Here is a 24,840-nt window from a genome sequence, read left to right as displayed (position 1 = left end):
CTGTGGCTCAATGATGCCATCAAGGACCCAGGTTCTTTCTGTCTTTTGCTGCTACGCTGAGTGTGTTGATTTTGTCCTCAGAATGGCTTCCCTCGGGGTCACAAAAGGGCTGCCCCAGAGTCAGTCAGCCTATCCAGACACCACAGTGTCCAGTAAAAGAAAAGACCCTCTCCTCTGGGTGTTCTTGAGTGAGAAACCTTTCCCCCAAGCCTCCCATTGGGCTCCTCCTTACATGCCTTTGCCTCTCCTGATCATTGACCAATACTAACTTGTGTCAGCCAAGAGTCTTCCCTGGGGCTGGGTCTGCTTCTTTGAAACATACGTCCCAAAGAGGAAGGAGGACCCCTGCACACAACCAGACTTCTTTTAGGAACGAGGAGGTGGATGTTGGGTAGACAATGAATTATCTCTGTTCCACCAGGCCTCCACCAGTGCCAGAGAGATGGGTGCAAGACAGATCTGCAAGAAGTTGTTGCAAAAGCTCCATATTGGGAGACCAAATCTAGGAACCGGTTATTTGAGATGAGGCCCTACGTCCCAGTGGAATCAGCAGACAGGTCAAACTACTAATTAAAAAACTCGTTTATCGCCATCTCCGCTCCGACATGTCCTATGCCCACTTCAAAACTGGAATCCCTCACAAACCCTACAAAATCCTACATGATCTAGTCTGCTTTTAAAGCCCCATTTGGAGTTCTTCTCCTCTCCTTTCATATACAGTGCTCCTTTCTGCCTCGGGGCCTTTGCTTATGCTGCTTTCGCTCAATTTTTCCCTTTTTCATTCACCTACTTCTTCCCCTCACTCTTAAGTCAGGTCACTCCTTCTTCAGTATATTCCATGGCTCTCTACAAGTCTGTTTGGTACCTTCAGGGAACTTGTCTATTTACCCGGCTAGATTACAGTCTCCTTGCAGTCAAGGAAGGTATCTATCTTATTGTACACTATGCACTCCTCCCTAACGCAGTGCTTGGCACATAGTAGGCATTTGAAAATATTTTTTTGAATATATGAATAAATGAATCCCTACACTTAGGAACAGATGTGGACCTAAGCCTTGGGCCAGGACAATGGATAGATTAATGAAGAACCTGTTCTACTGGAAGCCCCTGCTGGTTTCTAAGCACAAAAAGGGCATGTCCACCATGGCCTCAAGGGCAGTGAGGACACCAGTGTGCACAGGATGGGTAAGAAGGCCCCTGAGGACCCTGTGCTCATCATCCAGGCACAAGGTTCCAGCCACGGAACCGTGTCTTGTGAATTGGCCATGATATTGTAGAAACAAGATGGGTTAGAATGGCTGAGTGTTGGGAGCAATGGCTCTGAGTGGTGGTGCCAGAGACCTGGCACACAATGAGAATGGTGATTTTATTTCCCATCAGGAAGGGTATATGAGATGAGCCGTGTCAAGAATTTAGTCTAGCGTCTCAGTAAATAATTAAGCCTTGACTTTGCCTTTACCAACTTCTTACACTGAATGATTTACTGCCCCTATTCCTCATTCCAAGCCAGTTCTGAATTCGTCCCAGTTCTCTTTCTCACCCCGACAAAAACTCCCAGTGTGGATGCAGTGGGGCTGTACTCTACCACACTTACCCTTTCTGAACTTCTGTTTCTTCTTCCAGTTAAATGGGAGTAATAGTGCCCCCCTCACCTAGCTGGCGTGAGGGTCAAATAAGATAACACATTGTAGGGTGCTTTAGAAACTGTAAAGGACTGTAAGGAATCACTGTTCTTATTATTTCGTTGGAGTTGGGCTCGTTCCTGGGCCTGGCATCTGCTCCGACTTTCCCAGTTCCTGTTTCTTGCTCAGTCTCCGTTTTCTTGTAGCCACCCACGTTTCTGGCACTGACAGCGTAAGGATATAAGATGACATCCAGGGAACGAGAATGTAGAAGAAAAAGGAAGAAACGTGACAACAACCAGCAGCTCTCTCTCTCTCTCATTCCTCTACTTGGGGATGACCCCACCACCTTTCCCAGACCCCAAATCTGGGCATCATTCATGTTCCAGTTAGCTAAGGCTGTGTAACAAACCACTTCAGTACTTAGTGACTTAGAACAGCAAGCTATTATTACCTTTCATGGTTCTGAGGGTTGACTTGGGTAGGTAGTCCTAACTCAGGGGCTCTGGTAGGGTTGTAGTCAGAGGGCAGCTGTGGCTGGAATCATCCAAAGGCTTGCCTGGATGGGACATCTAAAATGGCTTCCTTTACTCACGTGTCTGGTGCCTGGATTGGAATGGCTGGAATAGCTGATGGCTGGCCAGGCATCTCTCTCCATGCTCTCTCCCTCTCCACATGGCTAGAGAGGGCTTTCTCATAGCTAGGGGTTTGAGCGTATCTAGCCATTTTACATGGCAGCTGGCTTCTCCCAGGCTGAGGTGGGAGCTTTGTGGCTTCTTCTGATCTAGCCACAGAAGTTAGAAGGCACTGTTGTTGCATTTTATTGGTGACAGGGATGGCCCAGATTTGGTGTGGTAGGGGAGTGCACAAGGACCTGGCTACTGGAAGGCATGGTTCCTTTGGGAGCCATCTTTGGAGACTAGCTAGCAAGATCCTAGTCTGGATTCAATCGTTGCTCTGAGGAGCCCTCTCAAACGTCAGGGCTTGGGACACAGGAGGAGCAGTGAAACTGCTGAAGCCCCCCAGTTTTAATATTTAATATTTATTTATTTATTTATTTATTTATTTATTTATTTATTTATTTAATATTTTGGACTTTCACAAAGAATAGAATGTGAATTAAAAGTTCTGAGGCTCACTGCACCAAAGAAGAGATACAGATGTCGAATAAGCATATGAAAATATGTCCAACGATGTCAGTCATTAGGGAAATGCACAAAAAACCACGATGAGATATTACCACACACCTACTGGAATGGCTAAAATAATAATAACAATTTTGAAAAACTGATAGTGTCAACTTCTGGCAAGAATGAGAACAGCTGGAATTCACACTCATTGCTGGTGGGAATGCAAAATGTTACAGACGCTTTGGAAAAGAGTTTGGCAGTTTCTTAGGAAGTGCAGACATTGCTACGAATCCAGCAATTCCACTCGCAGGTATCTACCCTAGAGAAATAAAAAGATACCTTCACGCAGACCTGTACACGAATGTTCCCAGAAACTTTATTCATAACAGCCAGAAAAAGAAAAAAAAAAAACCCAAACCCAAATGTTCACCAATTAGTGATCGAATAAACTAACTGTGGCACATCCATACAATCAGTAATAAAACAGAATGAACTGCTGATACGCAGAACTTCATGGATGAATGTCAACAGCATTATGTGTAGAAGGCTATCTATGGCATGATTCCATTATGATAATGTGGAAAAGGCAAAGCTATAGTGACAGAAAGCAGATCAGTGGTTGCCAGGGGCTGGCAGGAGGGGAAGGAGTCGAGTCCAAAGGGGCACAAGGGAACTTTGTGGGGTGATGGAGGTGTGCTATGAGTCGATGGCCAGGGGGTGGTTACACGGCTGGACGTGTTTGTGAAAATCTGTCAAACTGTGTACCTAAAAAGGGCGGGTTTTCCTGAACACAAATCATGCACTCCTGAGGCTAACAGTTTGAAAATGCAGAGCCTCTTCTCTCTCCCGTGCTGTTTCCGGTTTCCAGTGCACCTGCACACGAAGCACGTCCCATCCCCACCCCTGCGTCTTTTCCTGGTCACTCTTCTCCCTCTCTCATCGCCTGGAGAGCTCCTAATTTATCCTTCAGGCTTCCAGCTAACTCTCACTTCCCAGAGAGCCTTTTCTCCCTCTCCAATATAAATTCGGTATCCCCTTTTAACTTGTTCTTCCTTCTTCTGTAGAAAGTAAGCTCCGTGCGGACAGTGGGGATGTTTTGTTCATCTCTGCATAGTTCGCACTTGGCACATTTCATGGATTAAGAAACGTGGGGAGGATGTTCTGTACTGCATGAATTTGTTTTTTTATAAGGATGCACCACTTTTTTCTTTCTTTCTTTTTTTTTGTATTTTTAAACTAGTTAAGAATTGAAATGATTTGAAAGTACATACAGTACAAGGTAAAAGTCATGCACGCACACATTTTAAAAGTAGAAATAAGGTTCTGCCTTTTCTTGTTGGTACCCAGAAGTCTCACTCATTCTTTTTAATAGCTATGTAATATTCCAGAGTGCAGTTCTACTATTTTCAACATTAATTAATCATTAGTGGCCATTTAGGGATTCCCCCTCCCCTCATATTTCAGTGTTTCCTTATTTAAAATGCTGCATTATACATAGGCACATATGTGTGAGTATTGCTGAGGGATGGATTTCTAGAAATTTGAGCTGTTAGAAAAGAAGTTATATGTATTTTAGATGTAGAGAATATCTATCCTATTCCAAAAAGATGTATGCAAATTCATATTGTCACCACACTCTATGAGAGAGCCCATGTGTCCACACCCTCACCAATTCTGGATAGCGAATCAACCTTGCCAATTTTCACCACTTGGGCTAAAATGCTATCTCATCATTTACATTTGCATTTCCTGCATTATTACTGAGGCTTGGCATATTGTCTTCTTTTTTAATGTTCATTTATTTTTGAGAGAGAGAATGCATGTGTGAACGCATGTGGGGGAGGGGCAGGGAGAGAGGGACAGAGGATCAGAAGCGGGCTCTGTGCTGGCAGCAGAGAGCCCTATGCGGGGCTCAAACTCACCAACTGTGGGATCATGCCCTGAGTCAAAGTCCAACGCTTAACCGACTGATCCAGGCTGTGCCCTGAGGCTGTGCATATTTTCATGTGATTATTAGCTATTTCTATGTTTTGCACTCTGAATTCCTAGTTTTACCTTTTGCCTGTTTTTATGGGGTTGTATGTTTTTGTCTTAACTGATTTGTAGGAACTCCTTGTGTATGTATGATATGGAAATAATCAGTTTGAAAGTTATAAATAACTTTTGGGGGTGATGGATATGTTCATTCTTGATTGTAGTGATGGTTTCACAGGTGTATACTTATGTCAAAACTCATCAAATTGTACACTTTAAATATGTGCCGTTTATTGTATGTCAATCATACCTCGATAAAGCTGTTTAAAAGAGAAAGTACATAGTTAGTAATATATTTGCTCCCGGTTGTCCTTTTTCTTTAAACTTTATTTACTTCTTTTTTGTCATACGGGAGTTTAATGTGTCAATTATTTATATTCCGGTCTGGAGTTATCTTAGCGGTGTGATTTAGGCAAATTACCTAACCTTTCTGCGCCTCAGTTTTCATATGTAAAATGAGGCCTTGAGTACCTCTGCATAGGGTTGTTGTGAAGATTAAATGGATTAATACACATGAAAAGGTCTTAGATTGGTAACCACTGCAGGGCATCACACAATAAAGATTAACTATTATCATTGCTTGGGATCTCAGATCTTACTTTAGGTAAACCTCTATCCCAATATTATAAGAATATTCTCCTTTATTTTCTTCTAGTTTTGAATGTTTAGTCTTTTAATCCATTTGAAAGTTACACTTATAGATGGTGTGAGGCAGGGGTAAAAATGATGTTATTTTCCCCGGGAATAGACAGTTGTCCTGACACTATTTACGGCATGACCTATCCTTTCTGCACTAATTTGAAATTACCGTCTGACCTACATAGTAACTTCCCATGTATAAACAGCTCTATTTCTCTATAGTAATTGGGCCCTTTGCTCTCTGTATTCATTTATTTTTTTTTTTTTTTTTGCCAATACTGATGAATGAGAATAACTTCTCTCCAACAATAATCCCATCATAATTCTTGGTGATGTCCACATTCAAATAGGTCATTTTCCCTATACCCTGGTCTCTCAGTTACTTGATTTCTATTAAGATCTGGTTTCTCATCCACTCATGGCCATGCTCCTGCCACAGACCGAATCATGACCAATAACTCTGACATCCCCGTAGCCCAGTTAAAGCAATTCACCTCTCTGAGCACCACTGGTAACCTTTCCAGCTCATTCATTCTGTTCTTCTACTCCAACAATTCTGTAGCCCACCAGGACCTACAATCTGTTGGTGCTTCTGTAGTTTCACTATCCTTACTCTGTACCCTGCCCGGTCCAGAGCCCTTGGTTCATCACCCTGACCCCCTCAACTTCCTTGTTCCTCACTCATCAGGGAAGCTCTCAACCCTCACTAGGCCCCGTTCTCCATATGCTCCTGGAGGAGCATATGTTTCCTGAAGGAAAACATGACATGCTGACCAATCTCATGCTAATTTCATGGCCATGAAGCTCAAGTGGACTCTTGGTATTGCAGGTGAAGGCAAGTATCCTAGGTCATTTGCTCTCCTACTCTCTCATTTAACACCTTCTCATATTTCCTCAAAAGACTTGAACGGCAACTTCATAAAAGCAAGTATCCAGATGGGCATTGACTGTATGAAAGGGTGCTCAACCTTATCAGTCACCAAGAGAATGGAAATGAAAAGCTTGGTGGGGCACCATGACACCTGCCTCAGATCGGCTGAAATTAAAAAGACCTAGGAGAGTACCAGGTATTGACAAGGATTGCAGAACAACTGATTGCCGTGCTGGTGGGAGTGTAGATTGGTATCACCACTTTGAAAAACTACTTGGTAATATCTACTAAAGCTGAATATACGCTTACCCTCTTATCCAGCTATCCCACACCTACCGTATATACCAAACACAAAGGCATATGCTTGTGTACCAAAAGATATAGGCAAGCATATTCAGGTAACATTAAGTATAATACACAGACAGTAAACAATCTAAGTACCCATCCGTAAGAATAGAATGGGTGCAGAATTTGTGGAATAGTCATAAAGGGCATGCTATGTGGTGATGAAAATGAATGGGCTATTGCTATATTCAACATCTCAGAAATAATGTTGAGCGAAAGAAGTCGCATTGTATGATTCTACCACACAAGTTTCAAAAACAACGGAATTAATTTATGGTTAGAATAGCGGCTACCTTGGGAAGGAAGAACTGGATAATGACTGGGCATGAGGGACCTTCTGGGGTGCTGGTAGTACTCTCTTTCCTGATCTAGGTAGGATTTACATGGATACATGAACTTGTGAAAACCTACTGACTTGAAGCTCATGATTTGTGCACTCCTCTCTATGTATGTCATACCATAATGGAAAGTTGTTATGTATGTGTGCATGTGTGTGTATGTATGTATGCATAGATAAGTATATATAAATATATATATATATTTGTATTCCTCTCTTGACCTCACTTTTATTTCCAGCTGTTATACTGTTTCTCTTCTTCACTTCACAGCAAAACTAAAAAAAAAAAAAAATTGTTCATGTTTATGATCTCCCAAGTTTTTCTGTCCTCAACGTTCTGCTGAAATCGCTCTTGTGAGTGTCACCAATGACATCCATATTGCAAAATGCAATGGTCAATCTCAGGCCTCATTGAACTTGACCTGTCAGCCAAATTCAACACATATGACCCTTCTCTTAGGCACACTGTCTTCACCTGACTCCCAGGACACCACTCTCCCGGTTTCTGACAGTCATGTTGGACTCCTTGGCTAGCCCCTCATCTCTTGTGTAAACATTGGAGTGCTCCAGGTTTAGTTCAAGGCCCTTCTTTATCTATACTCTCTGGCTGGTATGTTGATGAGTTTCTCAGCTTTTTTTTTTTTTTTTTACCTATATATTCATGACTCCCAAATTTATGTCTGCAGCCTGGATCTCTTTCCTGAGAGGCCTCATATCGCCAGTTGTCAATCGCCACCTTGATAAATTTGCTTGGGTGTTTAATGGGCGTCTCAAACTTAACACATCCCCCAGACTCCTCGCCTCCTCCCATCCCCTCAGGGTGCACCTCCTCCCGCAGCTGTGGCCTGTTCTTCCAGGTGCTAAGGTTCCACAGCTCACACTAATCTTCAACTTCTCTTCTTCCCTCACTTCACCCAATCTGTCTCCAAGCAAAACTCACCCGCGTCTCCATCACTTTTCATTACGTCTAAAACTATGACTCTGGAGCAAGTCGCCTTCATTCCTCCACTGGGCGCTTCCGTGAGCCCCCTACCCAACAGGCCTCCCCATTTCTGTCCTTACCTCCTTCTTTCAGGCAGGATCTGCCCATGACAACAGAGAGCGGTCCACGAGGGAAGGTAATACTGACACCAGCTACACAGTGACAGCTGAGAAGGCAAATAGGACACCGGGAGGCAGCCCCCATATTGCCAACAGCAAGAAGCTGTGACCACCTGTAGACCGTATGCACGACAGGAAAAGGTGGCGTTACCTTCACCCAGGGGCCAGAGCTACTTTGAAAGAAGTTGTGAGCAACATAGGCCTGTTGGGCTGGAGCTAGGAGCACAGAGGGGTGGTTAGTGATGTGGGAAGGACTGGCTTCTCCTTCCTTCCAGGCCTCTTGTCTCCCACCGGGCCTTCTCATTGACAGGGTCCTGCCAGAAGGCAGCTGACGCAGGATCCCTGGACATGGCCTGCAGGGTCACTCCCCCGCCAGAGACCAGGGCAGGGGGGACACAGAAAAATGAGTCTGAGGCAAAGATGCCAAGGACTAGCTCACTGCAGCCCCCATTGTCCATTCATCCCCGGGAGATCCAGGTCTTGTGGGGCCTGAAGCATATGCAATTTGCGGAGCCCTCGTTAGGAAGAAATTAAAAGACGAGAAATACTAAGTTAGGAATGAAAGTAAATATTTAGATGAAAACACAAATCACGGCAAAACACAGAGTTGTAACAGGCCAGTAAATACCACAAATGGATGACATCGATCGGGAAAATAACAATCTCTTTTATCAATTGATTGCCTGGCCTACCTCTACATTACTTTCTTTTCTTTTTTTCTTTTTTTAATGTTTATTTATTTTTGAGAGAAAGACAGAGTGTGAGTGGGGGGAGGGGCAGAGAGAGAGGGAGACACAGACTCTGATGCAGGTTCCAGGCTCTGAGCTGTCAGCACAGAGACTGACACAGGGCTCGAAGTCACAAACTGCAAGATCATGACCTGAGCTGAAGTCGGACACTTAGGCTGAGCCACTCAGGTGCCCCTGAAATAGGTTTTTTGTTTTTTTTTAATGTTTTATTTATTTTTGACTGAGAGAGAGAGAGACAGAGAATGAGCGGGGGAGGGGCAGAGAGAGAGGGAGACACAGAATCCGAAGCAGGCTCCAGGCTCCGAGCTGTCAGCACAGAGCCTGACACGGGGCTCGAACTCATAAGCTGTGAGATCATGACCTGAGCCGAAGTCTGTCGCTCAACTGACTGAGCCACCACCCCTCTACGTTGCTTTCTCCCTTGTATTTTTTGGCTTCATATTCTTTGTCATACCTTTTCCCACGACAAAGTCATTTCATAGAAAGAGTACAAATGTGTTCTTTATTGCACTTGATTGCCTTCTTTTTAATTAATGGTTTAAAAAAGCTTCCTCCATTTACCCAACTGGTTATGGTAAATTTTTAGAACTGTCAAGTTTGGGAAAGCTCTGTCAAGTTTCTTTCATATGTGAACTGCAAGATTTCTGGGCCTTTCAAATTTTCTTGTGAAGTGACTAATTTTTTAAGAATTCTGTGAGTTGACAGCACTCGGGTAAAGCTCTCACATCACAGTCCCGGGCAGTGACACGGTGGGTGGTAGGCGGGTTCCTAAAAGCCATTCGTGCTCCAGGACAGCCGGCAATAACTTCTAAAAACATAGGAAGAACTGTGAACCACACGAATATATCCCTGAACTCAAACTGAACTCACACTGGAAGTACCCCAGCTCAATTTTCCCCAGCTGGACCCCAAAAATGCCTGTGGCCATTCCAGCACTGAGAGCTGATATGGTAGAAAAATCAAGAAAGAGATCAGCTGGTCCTAACGAATTGTGGTTATAGTATCATGCTTTTGCAAGTTTTATAAAGTGTATGACCACACGAATGCATTGCTGGAAACTTGGAAGGGGCCGGGCAAGTGCAGAGTTCTTTAGGATGAAGCGGGTAGACACCTACAAGAGACAGAGTGGTCCTTAACAAAGTGTAAGTTGAATTGTGGACCCCTCTGCTCTATGTGCTCAGAAGGCCTAAAAAATCGAATCCTTACAATCACCTCTGGTGCCCCACCACTCCTCCTGGACCCCACCTTCTGGTCCCCTCCCTCTGGCTCCTGCTGTTCAACACACCCTGGCCTGTTGCTCTTACTCTAGCATTCCTACCACAGGGCCTTTGCACTGGCTTTCCCCTCTATCTAAAACTCAATTCTCCCAGATAGATGCTTATATCTTCTCTTCCCTCAGGTTCTTATTCAAATATCACCTGCTGTATGTGCTTCCTATTGTGACTGTAACAAATGACCACAAACTTAGTGGCTTAAAACAACACAGATTTATTATCTTCTCATTCTGCAGATCAGAATTCCAAAATGGGCTGGCAGGGCTTCATTCCCTCTGCAGGCACTAAGGAAGAATCCATTTTCTTTCCTTTTCCAGTTTCCAGAGGCAGCCCATGTTCCCTGGCCCACAGCTGCGTCTCTCACCTCTCCTCCGACTCCGAAACTCCTGCCTCTTTTTTTTTTTTTTTACCCCCCTCATAAGGATCCCTATGATTACATTGGACCCACATGGAAAATCCAGAATCATCTCCTCCCTCAAGATCCTGAATTGAATCATCCCAGCTCATCCCAGCTAAGTCCCTTTTGCCCTATAACCTAACATATTCACAGGTTCTGGAAGTAGGACCTGAACATCTTTTATATATATATATCATATATATATGATATATATGATATATATATGTCATATATATCATATATATGACATATATATCATATATATAAAAGATCTTTTATATATCTTTTATATATGATATATATGTCATATATATGTGTATATATATACACACACACACATATATATATATATATATAATTTATCGTCAAATTGGTTTCCATACAACATCCAGTGCTCATCCCAACAGATGCCCTCCTCAGTGCCCATCACCCACATCTTTAGGGGGAAGGGGCATTCTTCTGCCTACTTCATCTTCCTGGTAAGACCCTCCCCTATCATCCTTTTATTGTTTTTAAATGTTTATTTATTTTTGAGAAAGAGAGAGAGAGAGAACATGCTTGAGAGGGGGAGGGGCAGAGAGAGAGGGAGACAGAGGATCTGAAGCAGGCTCTGTGCTGACAGCAGAGAGCCCTATGTGGGGCTCAGACCCATGAACTTTGAGATCATGACCCGAGCCGAAGTTGGACGTTCCGTCAACTGAGCCACCCAGGCGCGTCCCCATCATCCTTTTAAAATGTTGGAATAGTGGGGATCTTGTCTCGTCCCTGCCTGAGAGGAAATGTTTCCTGTGGTCCACAGGTATGTATGATGTTTTCTGCAGTTAGAAACCTGTATCAGTCAGGGCACTACCAGAGAAATAGAACTGCTAGGAAATATATATGAACAGATTTATTGCAATTGTGGGGGCTGGCTAGGCAGGTCCAAAATCCATACGGCAGACTGTCAGGAAGGGTGGGTGGAACTCACAGACAAGAGCTGAAGCTGTGGCCCACAGGTGGAATTTCTTCTTCTGCAAAGTCTCAGTTCTGCTCCTAAAGCCTTTCATGTCGCTGAATCAGGGCACACCCAGATTATCCAGGATAATCTCCCTTAACTAGAGTCACCTGATTATGGACTTTAATCATACTACAAAATATGGTCACAGTAATGCCTAGATGAGTGTTTGCATAACTGGGGACTGTGGCCTCACCAATTAGACACGTAAAACTGACCACTGCCAGGACCCTTTATCAGGTTAAGGAAGCGGATTACAAATTCTTATCATCTTGTTAGAGACGGCCATTTAGTTTTCTTCCTTTAATGTATCACTATAGTGAATTTAAAAATAAAGATTGGCTTGTAATGTTAGAATCTATGTTTGATTCTTGGGATGAAACCTATTTGCTCATGATTTATTGGTCTTATAATACATAGCTAGATTAAATTTGCTACCATTTTATTTATGAGTTTTGCATCAGTGTAATTTTGATTGGGCCACTTCCTTGTGTGTGTTGTCTCAGTTCAGTTTTTGTCTGTTGGGGTTAGAGGCTTCCATTGAAAATGACAGAAAATTCAACTTGAGCTTGTTTTAAACAGTGGTTCTGAGAGCTGGAGGGTACGGGGTGGGGGTAGGGCATACCTGGAGGCAGGGCTCCATTCAGGGGTCAGATACTGTAATCAATGCTCGTTCTCTCTCTCTGTCCTGGTTCTGCTTTTCCCTTGTGTCTGCTTTCGTCTAGGGCTCCACACAGCAGGCAAATGGTGGCTCCAGGATCTATGGCCCAGAAGCCACTGAAAAATTTGTTCTTAACAGGATCACATGCCCATTCCTGAACCATTCACAGTGGTCGGGAGAAAGGAAAGCTGAGCGAGGTTTATGTGCCCAGCCCGGGAACTAGGGATGGCGTCACCCCCTCTGGAAGTAGAGAGACACAGACCAGGGTGGAGAGGGAGACGGCTCCCGCTGAGGGTAATCAGGGTGTGGTTACTAGAAGGATGAATGAACACTGAGGAGAAAAACCACAGATGCCCACTCCAGTGCTAGCCCAACAGACTGGATTGGGGAAGTTTTCCGTCTTTGTTCTCTGCTTTGTAGCTATTTAAATAGCAGAAGTTATTGGTTCCTTGAAGGTTTGCTATAACTCACTGTTAAAACCATTTTGGGCCTGATGCTGTTTTTAGAAGCATACTTTGATGGTCTAATTTCTTCTGTGTATGTTAGCATTTTTTTACCTCTTCTTGAGCCATTCAGGGGAATAAATAAATTAAAGAAGCAGCATTTGGTTTCATTTACCAAGTCAACATTTGTTTCTCATTTCATTAATTTCTGCTTTTATCTCTATTAATTCCTTATTTTTATAGAGGTTCCCCCCCCCTCTAATTTTCCTATTCCCAATTGCTTGCATTCAACTCTCTTTCCTGTTTTCTAATAAATGTGTCCAGGCTATACATTTTTCTGTAAATACTGCATTGGCCTTAACAATTGAATTCATTATATGGTGCTCTCAGTGTCATTAATTTATAAATAATCATTTCAATTTTGAGTTTGTCTTTAACCTGAGAGTTATATAGAATAGCGTTTTAAAATTTCAGGTTGCTGAGGGGCACGTGGGTGGCTCAGTCAGTTAAGTGTCTGACTTCAGCTCAGGTCATGATCTCACAGCTTGTGAGTTTGAGCCCCGTGTCGGGCTCTGTGTGGGCTCTGGGCTGACAGCTCAGAGCCTGGAGTCTGCCTCGGATTCTGTGTCTCATTCTCTCTCTCTGCCCCTCCCCTGCTCACACTCTGTCTCTGTCTCTGTCTCTCTCTCAAAAAATAAACGTTAAAAATTTTTTTTAAATGTTTAAAATTTCAGGTTGCTGAGTATTTGTTACATTGTTTTGCTACTCTTTTATCTTTGATTCTAGTTGTTTTTTTTTTTTTAACATTGTAGTCAGAAAATGTAGCCTATATGATGTCTACTTTTTGGAATTAAGATTTTTTTCTTCAAGCCAACTTTAATGGATGGTCAATTTTTGTTTGTATCGTAGATATTAAAAAGCAACATGTAAATGTATATTCTCAGTTCAGTAAATCTTCTTATATAAATCTCAAATCAAACTGACTTCTTTTTCTTCACCAGATCTATCAGCTTTTGAAAGGCATGGGTGAATGAAGTGTCATTACAAGTTTGACAATTTCTCTTTGTAGTTCTATTTCTTTTATATTTTGATACTTTGTTGTTTAAGTATAAAATGTATTTCATTGTCATAATTCCTTGGTACGTTGTACCTTTTATAGGTGCTTTATTTTGAATTCTATTAAATCTTATACTAATATTTTCATGCTTTCGTTTTGTTTTGTTTTGTTAGCATATATTCATTTTTCCATTCTTCTATTTTTCTTCCTTTTTGTAGTACATTGTTTTAAATGCAACTCTTCAAAATAACTGTATTATGTGTGGACATGTGTATATGTTGTTGAGATTTCTTTCACCCATTCTGAAAGTCTCTGTCATTTAATAAGAGAGTTTAACCCATTCACAATTATTGTGATTTTGGTATGTTTGGATGTCTCCCCACCTTCTGTTCAATTGATCAAGTTTTCTTTATTTTTATTTTTCTGTATTTTTTGGCAAGTTATGTGTACTATTTCTATGTTCCTAATGCTCTATTTTTTTTTAAGTTCATTTGTTTTGAGAGAGAGAGAGAGAGAGAGAGAGAGAGAGAGAACCCCCACCAGACTCTGCACTGTCAGCACAGAGCCCAACATAGGGCCTGAACCCAGAACTGTGAGATCATGACCTGAGCGGAAACCAAGAGTCGAATGTCCAACTGACTGAGCCATCCAGCACCCCTCTAAATTTTTAATAAACTTATTCAAGCACTTTTTCTTTCAAGTATCTTAGACCTCTTCCTATGTTTCATATTTTGTTGAAACTTTAGTTCCAAGTGTTATTGTTTTATTTCCATATTTTTAAAATAAATCATTTCTTTAAAATTAAAGTTTTATAGATGCATTTTCATTCATTATTTAGACTCTTAAACATTTACTGGTTTCTTTTCTTTAAAACATTTTAAAATGCAAAAAATAAAAAATAAAAATAAAACATTTAAAAATCCATGACATTCTCCTTTTTGAATTCTATTTTGGTTTTCCTATAGTACATAATTATTTCTTCAGAAGGGGTGAATGAATAATAGTAAATTTTCTTTGTTCTTCCTTAGCAGAAAACATCTTGGATTTGTTTTCATACTTGATAGTTTGGCTGATGTAGAATTTTAGGTTTGAAACAATCCAGAAACATTGAGAATTCTGTTTTCATTTTGTAATTTAGAAATGCCACAAGGATGTGTATCTTTTTCGTGTTTTCTGCTTACTACTGGGTGGGTCTTTTTATAGTTTGAGGACTCAGGTCCTTCTGTAGCTCTGGAAAATATTTTGAAATTATATCTTTAATTATTTCATTACCTCTGTTGCCTCTTTTATCTAGTCTAGAGTGTTTATAAGTATTAGGTCATGTATTTTCTCATATTTTGTATCTCTTTGTGTTTCCACTCTATTTTCTAGGGGATTTCTTTGATTTTATCTTCATGTTTCTAATTTTCAAGGATAATTTCTTTTTATTTGATTGCTTCTTTTCAATAGAAATCTACTCTTATTTTATAAAAGCAAATTTCTTTTGGATCTCTCTGAGGATACAATCTAGAATTCTTTTAAAGTTCCTCTCTGTTCCTACATTCTCTCACTTTCCTCCAGGATGAGTTGTTTTGGCTTTTTATCTTTCTCTTTCTCATACTTTTGGTTTGCCTCAAAGGTGATCCATGATGATCATTTCAGATTTATACATTTAAAATTAGGTAGCCTAATATATTCAGGAGACTGGTATGAGTTTCCTTCATAGCTGTGTAGGTGTGCATTCAAAATGGACCTTCCCCTGGAAAGGAGGCTGTCGGCAGCTCTGTGTCAGTGAGACAGCAGGAGGGGTTTGCTCACTGTAGGGGGGTCCTGTTAGAAAGAATGAGGGGACCACACATAGGCAGGCTGGGGACTCTCATGACTGCTAAAGTAAGGTAGACTTTATTCTGTGTATGAAGTGTTTTAATATATTTCTTTGCTGAGCAGGCCTACCTCATTGTCTTTTCTTTCTTTTCCCCTTCCCACGACCATTGCAAAGATTTAGTTCTGTTCTGCTTCACTCAACCCCTACATAGTCATTTCTCTTGTATCAGTTACCTAGTGCCACATAACAAAACACCCCACAGCTTCATGTCTTAAAACAACAATTTGTTATTTCTTGTGATTCTATGGGTTTCCTGGGCTCATTCTTTTACTCCATGTGGTATTGATTAGACCCACTCATGTTGCTGCACTCGGCGGGCAGTTGGGCTGTGTTGGAAGGCCCAGAAGGCTTCACTTTCATGTCTGGGGCCTTGGTACTGGCTATCTGCTAAAACATCTAGTTTCTCGGGGCGCCTGGGTGGCTCAGTCGGTTGAGCATTTGACTTCGGCTCAGGTCATGATCTCGCGGTCCGTGAGTTCAAGCCCTGCGTCGGGCTCTGTGCTGACAGCTCAGAGCCTGGAGCCTGCTTTGGATTCTGTGTCTACTTCTCTCTTTGCCTGTCCCCTGCTTACATGCTCTCTCTCTCTCTCACTCTCTCTGTCTCTCAAAAATAAATAAACATTAAACATTAAAAAAAAAAAAAAAACAAGAAAAACATCTAGTTTCTCCAACAGGTGGGATCTTTCTCCACATGGATTTTTATCCTCCAGAACGTCTTTCTCCAGAATAGGGTGGACTTTCTTACAGAATGGTGGTCCCATTCTAAGGGGGAGTGTTCTAAGCAGACAAGCCCCGGTAATTTCAGCAGACTTGCTAATGTCCCATTGGCCAAAACAGGTTACAATGTCAAGTCCAAACCCAATGTGTAGGGAATCCCACAAGGATCTGACTACCGAGAGGGGTTGTTCATTGACACCAATGTGTCAGTTTACCATACCTCCTAAGGTAGATCTTTCATGTTGTTTAGAAGGCAGTCCACCAGGCTTCTGTGTCAGGAGCAAAAGCCACAGCCAGTCATTCTGTACACATCGGGAGAGAAAGAGACTGCTGCCTGTTTATTCAATAGTTCTTTGCCTGATGTCTACACCATGGCCTGCTCCCTGCTCCCTAAACTGGGAGTCTCCCCAAGATTCTGTTGGAGACAACAGCTTACATCTCCTTAGTCAATTTCTTCATGCTGATTTAACCACTCTGGTTTTCTCCATAAATTGGATTCTATCTGCTTTTGGTCTTCTAGAAAGTCTTCAAATTTCTCTCTTCTCCTGGAGCCATGATTTCTCATTTTCTTGGGCAGATAGGAATATATTCTTTTTATGTGCCTTTCTATTATTTCAGTGAAATTTGATGAAGGGAAGGGTTTGTATGTATTTCAAACATCATCTCGAAGCACACGGAAAAAGCAAAAGAGTTTAAAGTTTATCCTTTTAGTAAGAGGAAAGAACGTAGTGGGATTCCTGTCCCAGTAGGTAGGGGTGCACCCGTGTGGCAGGAACGCGGAAGAGGGGTGGTGGTTAGACCAGAGGACAGTCTTGCAGTTTGCCAGTTCTGAGATGGTGGCCTTGCTGGCACTCTTCTTCCTCGGGAATCCAGGTTGATGAGTTACCGCTGACCATTTTTGTTCAAGCACCATCTGGGTCTCTGATGGCCTTTGAAACTGGCCTTTTAGTGGATCTAGTTCAGACTCCTCGGTTTGCAGTTTCGGAAACAAGGCACAGAGATGGGAACAAAGGTCACCCCACACATCAGCAGCACAACTGGGGTTCAAACCCGTGCCTCCTGCCACAGAATCCTGCAGTCTTTCCACCACGTGCTTCCCTGCATCTCACCCCCATCTGCACCTCGGAGCGTCCCTCAGAGAAGCCCAGGGTCTTACTGTCAGCCACGAGACCAGGCAGTACCCCCACCCCAGGATACCCAGAGATGAAGGATTTGGGGCTATAGGTGCCCCAAATGAGACAGATGTCTGTCTGGCCCTTCCTCCCAAAAGGCAATCATTTGAGCTGGAGATGACAGCCGCGTTTGGATCATAGATTCTCCTTCTCCCTCCAGCGCCCTCTCTCCCCTACTCAGTTATCTATTTACCTATCTATTTACGTGAGCCTTTTTCTTTCCCAATGAATTACGTCTGCAAGGCAGTAAAATGTTATGTATTTGCAAGGCCCATAATCTTTAAAAGCCCAGTGATGCCAGCTCCAGACAGCAGCGAGCTCCCTCCAGTATGTTAATAGATAGTATTAGGGCAATAATGAAAACACTTGAGACAAGTAAGCTCCTATCAAAAGCTGAGTAATAGGGCTTCGCCGAGTGAATCACAATGCAGAAGAGATTAAGACGTCTGCCGTTGTGCAGTGTCTATTCAGACTAACAGCTGCTCCGTTTCTGATTAAAATGGGGTTGGGGAGACCTTTCCGAGCAAGTCCCCTTTTCATCCTGCCTTGTCCTCACCCTTTCCACCTCCACCTCCACACACGGGCACCTTCATTTGCACTCAGCCGCAGCCATTCACACACACACGCGCGCACACACACACACACACACACACCCCTCAGAACAGAGTCACAAACACACGTTGCGTCACACACAGAGCCGCAGCCACACACACACAGCCATCAGCGCTGACACGCAGCCACACTGATGCATCCACGCACACAAACACAGCCACATCCTCGTGCATAGGCACACATGCGACCACCTCGCACACACTCACCGCCTCAGCCAGTCTCTGACACGCACATCATTATTATGATCTGTCACCAACACGGTCTCATATATGCGTGAGATGGCAACCTGTCACACACACACTCTTCGGTCACAACCAGACACTCAGAGACAACCTGACCAGAGTCACAGGACGCACACATACCTGGCAGGTCACGTACAGCCCTAGCAAGCCGTTCGTGTGCAGGTTCACACTTGTGATCACGGTTAGTCGCACACACACAGCCCTTCATTGGCAGGCCATCAGGAGCACTGCTACCCACATCCAGTCACTGTCAGAGACATGCACACATGGTCACGCTGACACGTGACCACAGCCCAGGCACATAGGGAAGGAAGTGATGCCTTTCCTTACACATACAGGGCTGGTCTGCATCCCTGCCAACCCCCAGCCGTGAGCATGCAGTATAATTCACAGATAAATCCGGGCACACACGCAGCCCTAGGCACCCCTCTGCACGCCCCTTCAGAGAGTGACCCAAGAGGCAAGACTCAACTACGAGCTCAAGGGATGGCCTCGGAGATGGTTCGGAGGCCTCCCGAGAAAATCCTCAGGGGCCAGGTATCAGGGTCTCCATTTTCCAGTCCCTGCAACGCTGTCTCACCACGCGGGAGATGGAACTGTTTCTGTGGAGTCTCATAGCATAGAACTTGACCTTGAGTGGACCTGCAGATTTAGACGTAGGAAAACTCAGAGCTGTGCAAGCAGAAATGGCTGCTTCAGGAAGGAGTGAGTGCTCCGTCAGTGGAGGTATGCCCATGGAGGCTGGACAGCCACTTGGTAAGGGTGATGAAGAGGGACTCCTGCATGGCACAGGGGTGAACTCGATGCCCTGCAGGTCCATTCCAATCCCCATCCTGGGCCCCGACGTCCTTTGTGTCCTCTTTTCACACCCCTGCCCCATTAACGACTCCCTTCTTCACCCCACTCTTCAGATAGGAGAAGCCAGCAGTCTTGACCTTCCACTTCTCCCTTTACATGATTTCTTCCAAGATCATCTTTCAGTTGATGCTTTCTTTCCATCTCTGTCCCTAAATGTCTGAGACCCGAACTCTAGGCACAGGGGCAGAGACAGGTGTAGTTAAGCCAGCAGTTATTCAGGAACTCAACTTCTACCTTATTCCGAGAGACCTGGCAGGGCCTTTGGAGACTGACCTGGGCATCTCCTGATTGAAAGGCACTAGGTCACCAGAACTGGGCAGCTAGAAGGATCTTTACTAGGCGGCTGATCAGTCCCAGGGCCAGGCTTTGAAAGCATATGAGGACTTCCACTGGGCTGCAGCCGGTGGCCGCAACTCACCACCCGCCCAGCGTCCTCTCCCCAGGCACCCATCTCCACCCTGGCGGGGGGGGGGGGGGCATCTCGCTATACCTTTCTCCCCAAGCACACCGCCACCCCCCCAACCCTGGGATGCCTTCCCCCCTTGCTCCCAGCGATACCTGCATTTGTCCAAAACCCACCCACCCACCCTGCAGGCACCATGCAGCCTCAGGAGCCCTGGGCTAGAATCAATCCTTTCCCCATTCTTCCTCCCACAGTCATTGTTTTTCTCTGCGAGGACGTGTACCATCTGTCTTCTGCTCAAGGGGTGGGGTTAGGCAGAGGGCTCCTGCTGCTCAAGGGGGTGGGGCAGGAGCTGACTGGACAGGCCCAGGAGCCAGGAAGGGGAACTAGTCCCTCAAAGTGTAGATAGAGCCAAGGGCATAGTTGGGAAAACAACTCTCAGGTTCAACTATGGTGTGATTGGGGCATGGGGACTGAGCCTGAAGGGGCTGGCTACACTGGGGTCTGGTGGGTCAAGTTGCTTCAAGTAGAGGAGTTTGTTATATGGCCCAGAGACACCTCATACAAAGGAATAAGGACCGCAGCAGGACTGGCATGGGAACAGGGTCAGATTAAGCTAGAGGTGTCTGGGATTCTGGGCAGGGGCTCTTTTGGGGTCTGCATCCCAACCTTTAGGAGCCTGTATGGATGGCTGCCTTGAAGAGTCAGAGCTTATGCAGAACCCAAGGGTCATATCCATAGGGTGATACCCCAAACAAGAGAATTAAGAGCCACGGTCAGTACCAGAAACCCAAACCAAGATGGCCTGGAGGAGCCCTTCAGAAGTAAGGTAATCTTTTTATGGAGCCTGGTAAAATCTGTATCCCAGGAGTTTGTCTGGGTATTTAAAGGAGCCACAAAATGTCAGCACTTACCTCTAACTATCCTGCATCTGGGCCATCCATCCACTTGTGTCTCTCTCCTATTAGATGGGGAACCTCCCCAGGAAAGACCACGTCTTATGTCTTCGGGTTCTCCCCTCTGGCTTTGCATAGTGCCTGGCACATAACACATTCCCGGTGACATTTCAGTTTTGCCTCTGCTTCTGAATCTGGGGTCTGGACTTGACCTCCAGGCCCCACATAGCTGCTACCACCTGATTTACCTGCAGCGGGTCTCCTTCTAGTTCCCAGGAACAATCCTGCCCGACCTGAAGCTGGAAGGATCTAGAGCCTCCAATTTGGCCTTTGGCTGCTTGAGCCCAAGTTGTGTTGGCTTTGCTTAACTGGCATCATCTCATTTGCTGTTCACAAGGCCAGATCCTATCCCAGAACCCATCTGACATCACAGTTCTAGATGGAATTTCAGCGTATTCCCTGTTTATTCATACAACCGACATTTACTCCCCATCGCCAGTGGCCAGCTGTCCCCAGTTCTTCATCTCCCCAGAGCTGACATTGCTCTAAAACCAGTGATCACATCCTCCTTCTGAAACGCTTCCTTTATTTACCTTCTAGGGCACCACCCTGGCTTGGCTCGTCTCTTCCTCTGCTCGGGGTCCGTCGTTAGTTACCCCCACCATCTCCCCAGCTTCTTAGTGATGCATTACTCCAAGTGCTGTCCTCTTACCTCTTCTTTTTTTTTTTTTTTAACGTTTATTTATTTTTGAGACAGAGAGAGACAGAGCATGAACGGGGGAGGGTCAGAGAGAGAGGGAGACACAGAATCTGAAATAGGCTCCAGGCTCTGAGCTGTCAGCACAGAGCCCGACTCGGGGCTCGAACTCACAGACCGTGAGATCATGACCTGAGCCGAAGTCGGACGCTTAACCGACCAAGCCACGCAGGCGCCCCAGTCTTACCTCTTCTTTTTGCCTGCCCTCACTTCCCAAGGGACCTGCTCCAAGCTCAAGGCTTTAAAACCCCTTTATGGGCTGACCACTGTCAAGCCTCGGGTGTTTCTTCAGCCCACATCTCTGCCCTGAACCCTACCTGCTTGCTCAACATTTCCACCCGGATGTCTGTTAGCCTCTCAAACTTTAAACAAACTCCTGATTACCACCTCCAACCTTCTGTCCCCATAGTCTACTTGAACTTGATACATAGTAACTCCACTAATGGTAATTCTTCCAGTCACTCAGCCCCAAGACCTTGGGGTCATCTCTCAACTCCTGCTCAGACTCAGTATGAACCACCCTCATCTCTTGCCTGGATCACTGCAGTGGCCTCAGACTGCTCTCCCTGCTTCTGCCCTTGTCCCCACCCGAGGTGTTGGCCCCCTGCTGGGTTCTGACCTACCCCTCTGACCCCTCCACACCTCACCCTGTCCCTTGTGTCATCCCCAACTCTTTGTTGCCAAGAGCCTGGCTCCTCTTCCTCCTATTCGAACTTCCGGGTGCTGACATCATCTGAGAAGCAACAGAGAGGACACTTGTGCTCCTGCCCCCTCTTTTCTGTTGGCCTTCTATCACCTCAGTCCCTACATTCTTAGTGCCCGTGCTTAGCAGTCCTGAGCAAAGAAGACCAGGCCTCAGTCCGGTCCCTTGACCAACACCTTGGACCTAACATCAGGACGGGGGCCCTGAGAGGTTGGAACATTTCTTTGGTGCAAAGCCCTTATGTTCCCCCATCTCCTTTAATCTTCAGGTGATCCTGGGAGGCAGGAGTAATTTCCCCTTCCTCTGGGGGGTGGGGGGGCAGGAGAAAAGAGAACCTGTTTGACTACAGCTACACAGCTAGTCAAGATTTGAACCCAAGTCTTCTGACCCCAGGGCTCCTGCTTCTTCCACCTCTAGTGTCCTTAGAGATCAAGTCACCCTCCTCTCTTCCCTCTCAGCCCTGTATCACACTTCTAGAAGGGAGCCCTGAAATCCAGAGGTGGGGAGTGTCTTTCCCAGGGTCACAGACTCAGTGACTGAGCCCAGAGGGGTCCCCAGCTAACCCAGAGCCAGTGGGGGGACCCACACCCCAAGGCCAGGCCCTTCTCCCTTGGGCTCAGCCTGAGGTCCAGAGGCCTAAATAGCACAAGCGATGTTGTCTCCCTCCTCGGGGAGGGGAAGGCAGTGGCGGCAGTTGTGGCGGGCGGAGAGAAATTTCCCCTTTCTGTAGATTGGATCAGTCACTCTCAGAATTGATGGCAACGGCTTCATCACGAAGATCTAATGCTTTAATTATGTTGTGACATGACCTGACACGGGGGTGGCATTTGATGGATTCTCTGGTGTCATCAGCGTGGCCCTGACATAGGAAAGTGGCAGAAGGCAGGGGGGTGGGGGAGGAGGAAGGGCTCCCAGTGGGAGACAAGTCCTCTCAGGTCCCTCCACCTTTCCCTGCTCCTCATCTCCCGGGGCAGCTCCAGCAGCAGTGGGAGAGGGCAGAACAGCTTCTGTGTAGGAGAGGGTTGATGTGCCCTCTGGGATGGACTGGATCCTGGGGGGGGGGGGGGGGGGTGCCCACGCGAGTGCATGTGTGTGTGTGCCTGTGTGAGCGTGTGCTTAGATACACAGGGACAGGTCTGAACAGGTGAGAAGATTCGGACCCATGTTGTAGAAGCAACAGCTGAATTGCTGTCTGGCCTGTAAAGAAGGTCTAGAAGGTGAAGCGTGGGGGTGGGGCACGGGGCTGGTCCACAGGAGTAGATGCGCTCATGCAGTCTTGGAGGGCAGGGCTGGGACCAGTGGAGGGACTCATGCCGGGCTACAGTGTAGACCGCCCTGGGAGCCAGTGAGCAACTCGTCCCTGGCAAAGGCTGCCAGGGCTCGTGCGGAGGGCATTCCTTCCCCTGGGGACACCTTACAACTAATGGCCTCTGGGGCTAGGATTCCCTGTATCTGTGGGCGAGCCACTGAGTGTGTTTCTCTCCTTGTTTTACTGTCAGGGCTTTGTAGTGCCCTCAGTGTGGCAAGAATAAGAAGCAAAGCTGCTCCCCTCAGCCCAAGTTCTTTGTCAGGATGCTAGATTGTGCAGCCCCTGCTCTGCTCCTGCGGCCGGGGCTCTTCCTCCCCAAGCGGGACAGTCCCACTTTTCAGCGAGAGTGGAGGCTGGCAGGGGAAGGGGGTGGGGATGCCCACCGGCGGGGTCCACCCCGGGTCAGGGGCCCTGCCAGTCTGTCCTCATGACGACCTGTGACCAGGAGCGAGTGGTTAGCCCCGCCTTACAGGGGATGCTAGAGAAGCTCAGAGACATGGAGTTGCCTGCCCAGGGCTACCTGACCAGGAAGGGGTGGATCAGATTGGATTTGGCAAATGCTTGTGAAGTGGCCCCTGCGTGGCAGACCCTGGAGAAAAAGCCGCAGATCCGAACCGCAGTCTCTGCCCTTGAGAAGCACAATGCCTGCCCACAGCTCCCTCTCCTTCAGATGTCCCTGCTCTTTCCACTGCTCCGCTCTGCCCTGGCTGGGGGCTTGGGGATGGCAGCCCAGAGTGGGGAGGGCGGGAGAGCTAGAGAAGGTGTCAGGGGACTGGGGCCTGGTTCGGGATGCTTCAGTCGCCAGCCCTGCCGTGGGGAAAGCAGAGGTGGAGAAGTCACAGAATGGAGGGACCTCCCGAGCTCTCTTCAGTACTATCCTCCCCATCCTCCCTCACCCCATCCCCTCGTGGGGCAGAAGGAGAAACCAAGGCCGCTAGAGAAGAAGAGAGAGGCCCAGGGTCACTCCGTGTGTTAGCACAGGAGTCAAGATCATGAACATGGGCTCCCGGGTCAAGGCTTGACCACATCGGTACCCAGGGGGCAGGGCTGCCAGACCCGGCCATAAAAGGCTTCCGGGGGGAGCCTTGAGCTTCTTCTAGAAAGAGGAGTTAAAGAAAGTCTGGCCAGAGAGGAGATTCATGTCGGAGATGTCAAGATGGGGAGAGAGCGGGAGCTAAGGCTTGGCTGTTCTCTAAAATCCTGGATGCCCTGCAGGCTCTGAAATGACACCTGAGGGAGACGTGAGAACAGAAGGACCTCGCAGATACGAGCGGAGCAGCAGTGTGTGAGTCCGGGCATGGACAGAAGCAGGTGCTCACGCGTGCTGCCCAGAACCTGCAGTCCGGGGGCAGCGGTAAGACTCTGCAGAGCCCCGAAGTGTGGAGTCAAGGGTCTGCACGGGTGGGGGCTGCGAACAAGAGCTGGGTCAGAGAGGAGGTGGAGGTTCTCCCGGAGGAATCTGTGTCTGGATGTAACTGGTATTCTAGTGTGACTGTGGAGCCGCCATATGCCTTGGTGTGCCCTGCTAGGTGACCACTCCCCCGGGCTTAGCTGTGGCCAAGTATGGTTGGGTGTCCCTGTGTGAAGGTGTTAGCAGGTGCAGCCATGCAGCCATATCTGGTCAGGCTGGTTGGACACCTGTGCCTGTCTGAC

The 24,840-nt window shown here is 46.1% G+C and overlaps 2 long non-coding RNA genes across 2 annotated transcripts in view; one reads left to right on the top strand and one right to left on the bottom strand.

The window, feature by feature from the left end:
- The window catches only part of LOC132672844 (uncharacterized), a 44,263-nt gene that overhangs the window by 9,409 nt on the left and 10,014 nt on the right, over positions 1–24,840 (top strand). Inside the window, exon 2 of the long non-coding RNA XR_013557112.1 lies at positions 24,403–24,541. This is a non-coding gene — a long non-coding RNA (uncharacterized LOC132672844). The remainder of the gene's footprint in view (positions 1–24,402; positions 24,542–24,840) is intronic.
- Positions 16,927–21,114, bottom strand: LOC132672843 (uncharacterized). The gene is made up of 4 exons (XR_009607727.3): positions 20,667–21,114; positions 20,437–20,559; positions 18,842–18,903; positions 16,927–17,202 (listed from the first exon to the last, which is right to left on the bottom strand). It is a non-coding gene; the product is annotated as an uncharacterized LOC132672843 (long non-coding RNA).

Source organism: Panthera onca, chromosome C1, assembly GCF_046562875.1.
Source record: "Panthera onca isolate mPanOnc1 chromosome C1, mPanOnc1 haplotype 2, whole genome shotgun sequence".
Taxonomy (NCBI): Eukaryota; Metazoa; Chordata; class Mammalia; order Carnivora; family Felidae; genus Panthera; species Panthera onca.
Note: the sequence above shows the minus strand (reverse complement) of the source record. Positions and strands in the feature narration are given on the sequence as shown.